Consider the following 12,989-nt stretch of genomic DNA (forward strand, 5'->3'; position numbering starts at 1 on the left):
AAGTATGAATTTCATTAAAACCCAAATGAAATGTTTGAGTCTGGTTTATTTTTTTCCATACTAATTAGAGAAGATCTTTCCTTTTAATTTTTTTGGAATAGTGTTTATTTTCAGTACACAGAAACAGATTGCATAATACAGACGTGTGGAAGTTGTGAGGTTAAAAATCTTTAGCCTGATGTTGGCTGATTGTACAAACCAATGGATTTATTATTGCCTAAAAATGGCCCTGCAGCAAAGGCATTATTTCCAATGCTCATATGTAAAACTTTGGTTTGGGTAAGAGTCCAGAAAAGATAGTCAGTCTGCATCATTTACAGGGAAGGAGTAGACATGAGCTATGGGATACTATAAATCCTAGTGACTGTCTTCTTATTCCCTCTCAGTGGTCTCTAGATTTTAAAATATTTTATCCTGACTGAAATTCTGAACACTTTCTGATTATCTTATTTTCCCTTTAGGATGGGATTTTATGACCTGTCCCTAAGTCCCACTTCTGTGGTTCTCTCCAACAGAGTGATTCTTTAGCAGACCATCAGGTTTGGGAGAATAAGAGAAAATAAATGTATGAGCTTCTCTTCTGAAATTCTAGTAGCATTTTTTTTTTTTTTTTGATGCTGGGAGGAACAAGCTTCTGAGTCCAGATTAATTACGTTTCTCTGTTTTCCTTTTTAACTAATAATTATAGTAAGAATATGCTTGATTCAACCTTTATTCTATTTCCCCCCATATTTAGTAGTTTTTCATTATTCAAACTATCTTTAATTTATTCTAATAAGCAGTGCTAATAGGAAGAACAAATAAATCATTTTGGAAAGTGTATGTGACCACTGAATTTTACAAACATTACATCTATTTTGTTTTATGGAATACATTGATGTTATGCTAACACATGACTGTTTTTATTCCAAATCTGCAAGGCTGATGAAAGCAAAGGGATGGATGCTCAATACATGGAACAATCATTTGTTCATTCAACAGTTGTTTCCAAAATACTAGTAAACAATAAAGTATGATCTAATCTAGGATTAACTGCAGCTATTTCATATAGATATCATAATTTTACTGTATGAATTTAGTGTTTCAGATATAGTTTATACTGTTTACCCATACCATACATTTAGTCATATCATGAAGCGCTTCTATGGATAAAACTAAAGAAATATGCACAATTTCTAATCTTAAAAAATATCCATCATATTTAATTTGCTTCCTGTCAAATTCTTGTTTCTTTCTATGCTTCCTCCCCATAGGTTTGAATTTTTTTTTTAGACTTTTTGTGGTTTCTTCCTGAAAAAAGAAAGCTACTCAATTCTGAATGATAATCCCCCTAGAGATATAAGTACCCGGAGAGAAGAATATGTTTCAGATCCAAAAGTCATGACTCAAAGAATAACAAAAATAACTCATTTCCTTTACAAAAAGTACTAAATCTAAGCAGAAATATTAACAGATGAGCAATAAGTTATTTCTAGTAAAATCAATTCTGGCACACTGAAGAGTACAGAGTATTTGGCCTGCCAAGAATTTCTTTCCAGCCAATGATCTGTGACAGGAAGTGAGATTTAAGGAAAATCTTTTTCTCGCTCTGGAATTCTACCATTAGTTCACATGGCTGAAGGCTCGACATTTTTCATCTTATTTGAAAAACTGTTGCTGTTGTATTATATTGTATAGCTTTTAAGAGCCATGAATACTATTTTTGTTGATTGGACTAACTAGACAATTACAGAAATATCATGAGTGTTCAAACATAAAATGGCATTAAAACTGCAAGACATTAGAAAGGGTAGCATAATCATATGGTAACCATGCAAGAGGACAATTTCAGAATAGAAAATGAAGTCTGTCTCTAGGCTATCTCACTGGAGTAGGCTTACTTTAAAAAAAAAAAAAAAGATATTTTACAGCTCCCTGAAGAGCTATGAATCCTGGATCTGCCAAAATAGATTAAGCAGTTGGTTCACAAGATAAGAGCTCTACAGGGAAAACATTTAGGGTCCAATTAAGTTTGGATGTCTGCAAAACTGCTGGAAAGAAGGTCCATGATGGCAGCCAGTTGAGTAGAATTTACAGCGACTGAAGATTGCTTGATAAGTGTTAAAATTGCAGGTCATCTCTGAGACGGCTTCATCTCTGGACTGAGTAGCCACTCAATTGCCCTTTAAGTGTCACACAATTATTTTCATGGACTTTGAGAGTCCTACCAGGTCAACTTGCTGTCTTTCTAACAAATTCTGGAATGCCCTCTAAATATCTCTGACGAAAGGCTAACCAGCTTTTGTTTGACCTCTTCCAGTGCTGGGGAGCTCACTATATCATAAGGCAAACAATCTTCTTCAATCATTTTTTTTGAAGATTCTACTTTATCTTGAACTGATTTTACTTACACTTTATATATACCAAACTGGTTATATCTTAGAGTTCTAATTAAACCTCTTCAAACACAAATTAAGGCAATACATACATATATACACAGAAAACTTCAAATGTTTGAAGACATGCTGGGGATTGAATTTTGACTCCTCTGCTTACTAGCTGTGTGAAGTTGGGTAATTAAAAAAAAATTACTCTCCCTTTATTTCCTCACTTCTAAAATAGGTATGATAAGAGTGCTTCTTTTATAGGACCAGTTAGAGAATTAAACGTCTGACATATACTAAATGCTCAGCTAAATATGTGTTTTATATACGTAATCAATCTGTCAGTAGGTTAGGCAAGTAGCATGGGAAGTAATGAGTGTTTTATTTTATGTATTTTTTTATTGTTTGGAGTTTTCTTTGTAATGAAGAAGAAGACAACATTAAATACACAGTACCCATAAAGAGCACTGGGTTCTCCGGAAGAGGACATACAGTACGGGGTGGGGGTGGGGCATTACTGACAAGGCAACGAACAGTTTGAATGGGGATGTAGGAACCTTTCCTGGCAGAAATAATGTTTAAGGTGAGATTTGATCATCTTAAGAATTGATCAAATGAAGGTGAAATCATAAAAGTACTAAGTAGAGGGGAAAAATATAGGAAGTCAACTAAGAGGTAAAAAGGAGAATAAAGGTTTTAGAAATTAAGGCTGTTTAGTATAGCTTGGGTAGAGTATGTCAGGCTATGGGTAATAAAAATAATAATATAGTATCTGAGGATTTAGGGATGGCACTTATAAGCCATGTGAACTACTGGGATAATGAGACTATTGAAAGATGTTAAGGAAGGCAGTATCCTGATTGCTTCAAAGTAAGGGAATGATGTTAGCATTATTTTTAGGTGGACCAATGCATTGTGGGAGGAAGAAATTGTCAAAGTTCACAGTCCCAGTGGTGCCTAAGTGGGGGAGGGTATACACTTTTGGACAGTTAAGGGCCATAATATGTAACTATCATATTTTTGAAAAAACCTCCTAGTTCGTATGTCCCATTTTGTTTTTTAGAACAGTCCCAGTTTACACCTGTAGTCAAAGCTTAATTATTCATAGTGCCCTCTCCCTCTTTCAGAATTGTCTCAGACTAAATGAAAAAGGTGTGGTCATTGTGCCTAGCACCCATGAAGACTAAATTATAATTTATCTCCTGTTCTTTGAGAGCTCTTGCTAGAGAAAACCTACATTTCTAAGCAGGCTTAAAGTTAACCTGATAAGTGTAAGAAGCTATTGTTTTTGTTGTTGTTTTGAATTTTCTGTTTGAGGGACAGTCTAAGGGTATAATTATGCTACTCCTTTATTCTCTTCCCAATTAGCTACTCGGTAGAGAGGGGAAAGCCTTCCGTTTTCTAGTAACCCTTTATTTGACAATTAGATTGTCCTTCTTTCAAAGAAGGAAACATCTGTTCTATTGTACCAAAGCTATTTTTCTTTTAGTGTTTGATGCTGAGCATTCCACAGTAGAAATAATCAATGACTTGGAAATTTGATTGTACTAAGGATTCACTGGGTTTGGGTGAGTTCAGATGTGGCCATGGGACAGAAGAGCCAAAGCAAATGCAAGAGATCATTGTAACAGACCCTCAGTGTTGGATAGACACTGGACTGTCTTGGGATAGTGACAGAATTTAGGGTAGAAGAGAACCCAGAAGTCTGGTGCCAAAGTCTCTAATCAGTTGGGATAGTGTCCAGAAGCCCAATACTTAACTATTCTGACTTCATATACAGCATAGTATACTGGTTAGTAACTCCCTTCACACCTTGTTCCTCCACAGTGTCTTCTTTTAATAATACAGAAATCAAGGAACATTTGCACATACAAAATCCATTCCATGCTTGATTGAGGACATAAAATGAGTTGGTGCCAACTGACCACTGGGAAATGCCTGGCTGCCCCATGGAGTCATCTGACCCTGACTTCCAAATAGTCAGGAGTTATTTAATAAAAAACAGAAATTCACCAGCTAAATATATGTTTGAAGAGACCCAAAAAGGAAGGGGAATTTGCTGCAAAATAGAATATACCCTTTTTGTCTGCTATAGTTTGGATAATGCCAGATTTCCAGAGTCTGTGGTTTTGCTTCTAGGAAGTTCCCGGAGGAATTTGCAGAAGAAAACAATCAGCCTGGAGAAATCAACACAAGTGACTCCCTTTTGCAGAGAGAATTTCAAATACAAGGCTCTTAGATTGTCTGCTTGTCTTTTCCCCACCCAACAACTTACCAAGAAGTAGGAACTTTAAATACTTCCTCTTCATTTAATCCATATTAGGAAAATTGAATAGAATGATTCTTTCCAAGATATTCTTGAAACCATTTGTAGAAACATCAAAGGTGCTTGGAGTTTGAAATAGAGCATGTTTTTCTTAACCTTGACTGATCTGCAGATATTCACCTTAACCCATTTTTATTGTCACATGAAACTATCCACTGCGATTTAAATCTGGACTTTGTATTTGGTTAATTTCATGCTCACAGGTTGCATAAATTAACCCCTGCATCTGTAGAGTAAGCAATTTTCCTATTCATGGATCTAAGCTGAAGAGTCAGCCACCAGTGGGTGAAGAGATGATATAGATTGATAAATGTCTCCAGTATCTGCCCTCAACCCACACTCCCATTCCCCCACTAGTAGATTGTTTCACTGTGGAGTTTAGGGACTGTGTTGTAATCATCTACTGCCCTTGGCACTAGAATGGTGCATGTCACATAACATGTACTCAGTTAACTATGTGATGGGTGGGTTACCTCATTCATTCTTTAGTTATATATTGATCTTAGCAGCATAGGGCATATTTCAGGTAGCAGAGAAAGGTGTCAAACCCTAAAAGAACCAATTCAATTATTTGTGAATAATACCTTCATCTTTAATATGAAGATTAACCTTTCTCCTCTTAACCCTTCTGGAGATAACTGTTAAAATATTAAGATGGACTTGGAATAAGGTGGGCTATACACAAAGTGGGATTTTCCCACTGGGCTAACTAGAAGCCATCCTTGAAGGCAGGTGGCTTTTAAAAATGTTCTTTAGAGGAAATACCTTTCTATAGCTTTGACTCTAGCGTCCGCCTGCTGGTGTCTGCTTCAGAACATTTTCCCCCGATATATCAGTTCATATTTTCCAAGCTGGACCTCATTAGTTGTGTCTTGCCTGTTTTTTCAATTCCCTGTGGGCCTTAAAAGAAGTATTATTTTGCCTTAATCCTGATTGGTATTTATAACACTTCCCTCTCATGTATCATCTGCAGATGTTACTAATATTTGGCTTCTACACACTCTTGGATCATTTAGAAGACATCACATTCAAACAGACCTCACACAGTGGGGAGGGTATAGCTCAGTGGTAGAGCGCATACTTAGCATGCGTAAGGTCCTGGGTTCAATCCCCAGTATCTCCATTAAAAAAAAAAAACTGAAAAAAACAAAAACAGACCTCACACCAATCTCTACGTCCCTCTGGTCTTACTCTCTCCACTTGAAACGATGTCATGTTATTTATAATGTTTCTTTATCCTCAATGTCTTGCCAATTCTAGACTCATGAAGCAATGCTCATACCTAAACAAATGGAAACTCTAAATACTTCAGAATTTTGAGACTGCAGACCCTCCTTAAGTTATAATAATAAAAATATCCCTCCCCATGCCCTTACCCTGACACTATTAAATTCTTATCTTTTTATTTGGAAACAAGTATTCCACAATCCCTAGTTCTCTGCACAAAGCAAGATTGCAGACTGTCAGAATGTTTTTTTTTCTCTTTTTTAAAATTACAGAGTAATAAACGTAGTGGAGGGTTTTTCTTTGCTTCTTTTTTATGTAAGTTTGAAGTTGGACTAACAGGCCAATGAGTTTATGGATTATTGCTCTTGTGCTTTCTGAATACCGGAAACAAAAGGGCCTCTTTTTTTTTTTTTTTTTGAGTCCTTCAACATCGCACCTTCCCAATTCTAGAAGACTTTTCAAAAATAATTGCCAGTGTTCCAGTAACTTCATTAGTTAATCTCTTAACACCCTAGAGAGGATGTCATCCAGAGCTACAGAAATGATACAATTCAGTAATTTGAGAGGAAATTGGGGTCAGATTCTTTGTGGCATCTTAGACTCTTTTTCTTTTTTTTTGCTTTCTTTGCTATTTTCATCAAGTTCTGGTATTTTCCACTTTATTTCCAACTCCTTTTACACACCAGATTTCTCATACTTTGATTTTTCCCCTCAAAATGATGTGTTTTCTGAGGCTTTCAACACTTTTTGGACTTACGTCTAACACCTCTGTTTCTCCCACTAATTAAGTAAACAGCTTCACCTTTTCAGTCATTCACATATTATCAGTTAAGATGAAATTCTGATGTCAGGTTACCTTGAAAAAAATTCTGCTCTTTTGGTCAATGGTATCACTTAAATTTTCCCTGGATGAGAAAAGAAATGCATTCTTTATTTTCAATACTAGACCATGTAAATTTGTGGTTCCTCATACTGTAACCTTTTAAATGTTACTCTAAAAGTTATATTTCTTTGCTGGCATACTTTTCAGTCTTTTAAACCCACAGCTATGAATTATTTTCAGCAGTATTTGAATTATGGAAAAAATCATACATTAGTAAAAGCAGCAGAGACTTATCTATTTACTGAATATTTGAACACATTTTAAAAATCATACTATTTTAATGTACACCTATAAAATTATAACTGATGTATATATTAAGAATATACCTATAAGCAGGGTCCTCTGAAAATACATCCTTTAAAGAAGCTGTGAATCTACCACACACTGAAGTGAAATTTAAAACATTTATTTAAAAAATTTGCTTTGAATTTTTTCATTGCCCAATCCCATTTAAGCTTTAGAAGAAGAACTACTTGTTCTTGGAAATCATTTTTGATGATTCTAATTTCACTCCCTTGATGTAAAAGTAGCCTAAACAGAACTGTTGGAACCACAAAGACAATAACACATTTTTAAAACTAGAAAATATGAAGTGTGGATTCCTCATGCCTTTATTCAATGACTTGTACTAAAAAATACAACATGAAAACCATGGCATGTCACTTAAGAGTGTATAATCAGACTTAAAGTACCCACTGTCTAAGAGATACATAGAATTCTAAAATGAAGAGTTTATGGATTTTCATAAACTTTCTAAAAAACATTAAGAATTTTAAGTAATAGCATACTAATTTAAATTTGGACATTTTTGTATTGCAGTCTTACAATTATCTGTTCTTCCTTTTGCCACTTGTTAAAATGGAGCCCATGTCATTGTGGGTTATTATTCCCAATTTTTAAAACCTAGATGAGAGTCTGTTACATCATATGATACAATAAAAATCAATATCCGTCTATAGGTTGAATGTTGTTAATTTTGCTATGAGTGCCTTTTATCTCAGACAACATAGTTTCAGTTTATTAAGTGATTCTGAAGATACAAAGACTTAAACCAAAGGAATTTGTTTCATCACAAGTAGCAATGCTTTCTCATGAAGCACACCTTTTTAAATTAATATGTTTAACTTTATAGAGCAGTTTTAAGATTGCAGTAAAATTGATTGGGAAGTATAGAGCTCCCATAAAATGCCCTATCCACCACACATACACAATCTCCCATGTTACTTACCAGCATCCCACACTAGAGCAATACATGTGTTACAATCGGTGAACCTACATTGATACATCATAATCACCTGAAGTCCATAGTTTGTGTTGGAATTCATTCTTGGTGTTGCGTATTCTGTGGGTTTTGGCAAATGTTTTCATGACAAATTTTCCCCACTGTTGTATCCTATAGAGTAGTTTCATAGCCCTGAAAATCCTCCATTCTGTGTTTCTTCATCCTTCTTTCCTTCCTAAGCACTGGCAACCTCTAACCTTTGTAATGTCCCTGCAATTTTGCCTTTTCAGTGTCATATAATTGAATCATACAGTATTTAGCCTTTTCAAATTAGCTTCTTTCCCACACTGTATGTGTTTCAATTTCTTCCATGTATTTTTATGGCTTGAACATTCATTTCTTTTTAGTTCTAAACAGTCTTCTCTTGTCTGGATGTACCACGGTTTATTGATCCATTCACCTACTGAGGGACAACTTGGTTATATCCAAGTTTTGGTGAAGATAAATAAAGCTTCTGTAAACGTCTCTGTACAGGTTTCATGCTTTTAATTCATTTAGGTAAATATAAAGGAACATGGTTGCTGGATTATATAGTGAGTATGTTTAGTTTTGTAAGAAACCACCAAATCATCTTCCAAAGTGGCTGTACCATTTTACATTCCCACCAGCAATGCAGGAGAGTTCCTGTCACTTTACCTCCTCAAAAGCATTTGGTGCTGTTAGTGTTTTGTATTTTGGCCATTCTAATACATACATGTAGTATCTCATTATTGTCTTGATTTGCAGTTCCCTAATGACATATGGTGTTGGAACATCTTTTTATATGCTTCCTTGCCACCTGCATATCTTCTTCGGTGAGGTGTCTGTTCAGATATTTTGTCCATTTTTAGGCTGTTTGTTTTTCTTATTGTTGAGTTTTATGAGTTTTTAGTGTATTTTGAATAACAATCCTTTATTAGATGTGTCTTTTGCAAATACTTTTTCTCAGTCCATAGCTTGGCTTCTCACTCTCTTAATATTGTCTTTCACGAGCAGAAGTTTTTAATTTTAATAAAGTCCAGCTTATCGGTTATTTCTTTCACAAACTTTGCCTTCAGTGTTGTAACTAAAAAATCATCACCATGCCCTATGTCATCTAACTTTTCTCTTACGTTATCGATTAAGAGTTTTATACTTTGCATTTTACATTTATGTCTATGATCTAATTTGTGTTAATTTTTGTAAAGGGTATAATGTCTGTGTCTAGGTTCTTTTTTTTTTTTTTTCATGTAGATATCCTGTTGTTCTAGTACCGTTTGTTGAAAAGAGAGCTTTTATTTCTCCATTGAGTTGCTTTTATTCTTTCATCAAAAGCCAGTTGATTATATTTATGTGAGCTATTTCTGGGTTCTCTGCTTTGTTTCATACGTTGACCTGTCTATTATTTTTAACAAATACCACACTGTCTTGTTACTGAAGCTTTATAGTAAGTCTTAAAATCGGGCAATGTCATTCCTCTGACTTTGTTCTTCTCTTTCAATACTGGGTTGGCTATTCTGGGTCATTACTATTACCATATAAACTTTGGAATTAATTTGTCAATATCTGCAAAATAACTTGCTGGTATTCAGATTGTCATTGTGTTGACTCTGTAGAGTTGGGAAGAACTGATATCTTGATGATGTTAAGTCTTCTTATCCGTAAACATGGAATACCTCTCCATTTATTTGGTTCTTTTTTGATACCATTCATCACAGTTTTCTCATACAGATCTTACACATACATCAGTAGATTTATAGCTAAGCACTTAATTTTGGGGATGCCAATGTAAATGACAATGTGTTTTCAATTTCAAATTTTACTTGTTTATTGCTGGTATATAGTAAAATATTTGACTTTTGTTTTTTTAATTGAAGTACCATTGCTTTATAATGTTGTGTTAGTTTTTTGTGCTCAGCATAGTGATTCAGTTATACATTTATATATATCTTCTTTTTCTTATTCTTTTTATAATAGGTTATTACAGGATATTCAATATAGTTGTATATATGTTCATGAAAGATACTGGTGTGTATTTACTTTGTAATGGCTGTGTCTGATTTTGTTATTAGGGTAGAATGAGTTAGATAGGATTTCCGGTATTTCTATTTTCTTAAAGAGATTTTAGAGAGTCAGAATAGTTTCTTCTATAAATGTTTGGTGCAGTTCTCTAATGAACCCATCTAGGCCTGCTGCTTTCTGTTTTGGAAAATTATTATTGATTGAATTATTGATTTCATTTCTTTAATAGATAAAGACCTCTTTAGATTGTCTAATTCTCATGTGAGTTTTGGGAATTGTGTCTTTTGGTGAATTTGTCCATTTCTCCTAGGTGATCAACTTTGTGGGCAAAGAGCTATTCATAACATTCCTTTATTATCCTTTGAATGTCCCCAGCATCTGTAGTGATGTCCCCTCTTACATTTCTAATATTAGTCCTTTTTTTTTCTATTTTTCTTAGTCAGCATGACTACAGGTTTATCCATTTATTGATTTTTTTTTCCAAAACTGGCTTTTAGGTTTTTTTTTTATTTCCTTGATTGATTTTCTGTTTTCAAATTCAGTGATTTTTAGCTCTAATTTTTATTATTGCTTTCTTCTGCTTCATTTTATTTATTTATTTATTTATTTATTTATTTATTTATTTATTTATTTATTTTTACCAAATGCTTTAGGAGGATTATTATTTATTTATTTACTATTTAAAAAATTCATCTAATTTAATTTTACCTTTTGACCACCTTCAACCATCTCTTCCTCCCACCCCGGTCTCCGGCAAGCACTAATCTGAAATCGTTCTTTTTTAAGTATATATGTTTGTGTGTATAAATGTAATCACATCTTCTTGATCCATTCACCATTCATCCATCAATGGACACTTAGACTGTTTCTATATCATAACTATTGTAAATAGTGCTGCAGTGAGCAAGGGGGCACATAATATATCAGTTCCAGTTCTTGTTTTCATTTTCTTCGGATAAATACCCAAAGGTGGAATTGCCAAATCATATGGTAGTTCTATCTTTAATTTTTTAAGGAAACTTCATACTGTTTTCATAAAGCTGCACCAATATATATGCCACCAACAGTGCACAAGAGTTCTCTTTCCTCCACATCCTCATCAGACTTGTTATTTCTTGTTTTTTTGATAATAGCCATTTTAAGAAGTGTGAGGTGATATCTCATTGTGGTTTTGGTTTGCATTTTCTTGATGGTTAATGATGTCAAGCAGCTTTTCTAGTATTCATTGGCCATCTGTTTGTGCTCTTTGGAAAAAAATCTATGCAGATCCTAAGCACATTTTTTAATCAGTTTTTTTTTTTATTGTTTGCTGTTGAGTAGTATGAATTATTTACATGTTTTGGATAATAGTCCTTTCTCAAATGCATAATTTGCAAATATTTTTTCCCATTCAATAGGTTGCTTTGTCATTTTGTTTATGGTTTCTTATGCCGTACAGAAGCTTTTGGCCAAATACCCAAAAATCTGTAATGGTAGCAGAGATTTGACTAATACCACTTCTATAGTAGTACATTTGGAAAAACAGAATGAGTGATGAATCAGCATCTCAAGGTTGCCCACAATAAGAGCAAGAGGACTGTAAGTGTTAGAATGTACAATTCTATGTCTACATTTTTCAGGAGTGACCTCAAAGTTCCATAACCTATAGTAAATTTGGATTTTTAGGAGACACTTATGTTAACCACAGTTAAGTAGGCTTTGGTAGAGAAAATGCATTTTCACCTCAACAGAACTGCCGTGGGCTCATTTGGTTTTCATAACAACTCTGAAAGATAAGCATTATTGTTTCCACTTAGTAGCTGAAAACAATTTATGCTGTAGTGAAACTTGGATGTGGGTATCAGGGAAGGTCTTGAGTTAAATCCCTGGTGAATATCAAGGAAATACTTTAATCATATGTCAGGTCTCACATTTATCCTTCAAGCCTCTTTTGTCACTGTTTCTCCTTTGACCAGTTTGTTTCTTAAGAAAACTAAGTCCTCAGCAACATGAGGAATGAACTGGAGTTGGATGTTGAGAGTCAGGAAACAGGCCTTTCCTGCAGTCTGCTCTGAGAAGTAACCACGCCTTTGTTGATGCTGTCCCCTCTCCCTGGAATGCCTTTTCCATCAAGTGCTCCTTGTTCTCCCTCCATGTTTTTTGCTTCTGACCTTTTCTGCCTAACTGGGAAGTCCTCCAAAGTAGGGGAGTGTGTCTCAATCACGGCTGCATGCTCAGCGACTCTTGAGATGCTGATGGTGCTGGCGCTTTTTGTTGTCATTGTTTTGCTGTGGGATTCTCCCAGTGCAGACCCTGGGGAACGGAGAGGAAACAGAGAAACAGGAGGCAGCCAATCAAGGGTGTGTTGTTAAACCGATGTCCACCGCAGGCAATGGGAGTTTGATCTTTCAGAGAAACTTTAGAAAACAGTGTGAAACCCACTCTCAGATTATACCAGCTCAGAAGCATGTGAGCTGGGATTTTATATAGCAATTCCCAGTGGCTGATTGAGGGCTACTCCCAGGGGTCGGTTCCCTGGCACCTCTGGCCTGCAGTGCATGTGGACATAAGGTTCTGTACTAGTGGAAAGATGTTTTTCAGGCTCAAGTTTGGAGATTCTCTAGTTTGTCATCATCCAGAATATACTGACTTGGTAGGACCTGAGGGATACAAGGCGAGGGCACAGCCAGCATTTGTTAGAGTGTGCAATAGATGGGTGTTGTTATTAGCACAGAGAGCAACCAGATCTGAAAAGTGTAGAAGACTGGAATTGAGAGAACTGAACTGGGCCACCTGTCCTCTGGCCAAGGACAGGTAATGAGTTCCATGTCCCTGCTGGGGTGTCAGACTCTACCAGAGAGAGCCCCATGCAGAATTCCGAAGTGCAAAATGCCATCCTTTTTGTATAGCAGAGATTCTCCTAACCCTCTTCTCTGCAGGACAAGAGCA

The sequence above is a fragment of the Vicugna pacos genome, chromosome 35, assembly GCF_048564905.1.
Source record: "Vicugna pacos chromosome 35, VicPac4, whole genome shotgun sequence".
In the NCBI taxonomy this organism is placed as follows: domain Eukaryota; kingdom Metazoa; phylum Chordata; class Mammalia; order Artiodactyla; family Camelidae; genus Vicugna; species Vicugna pacos.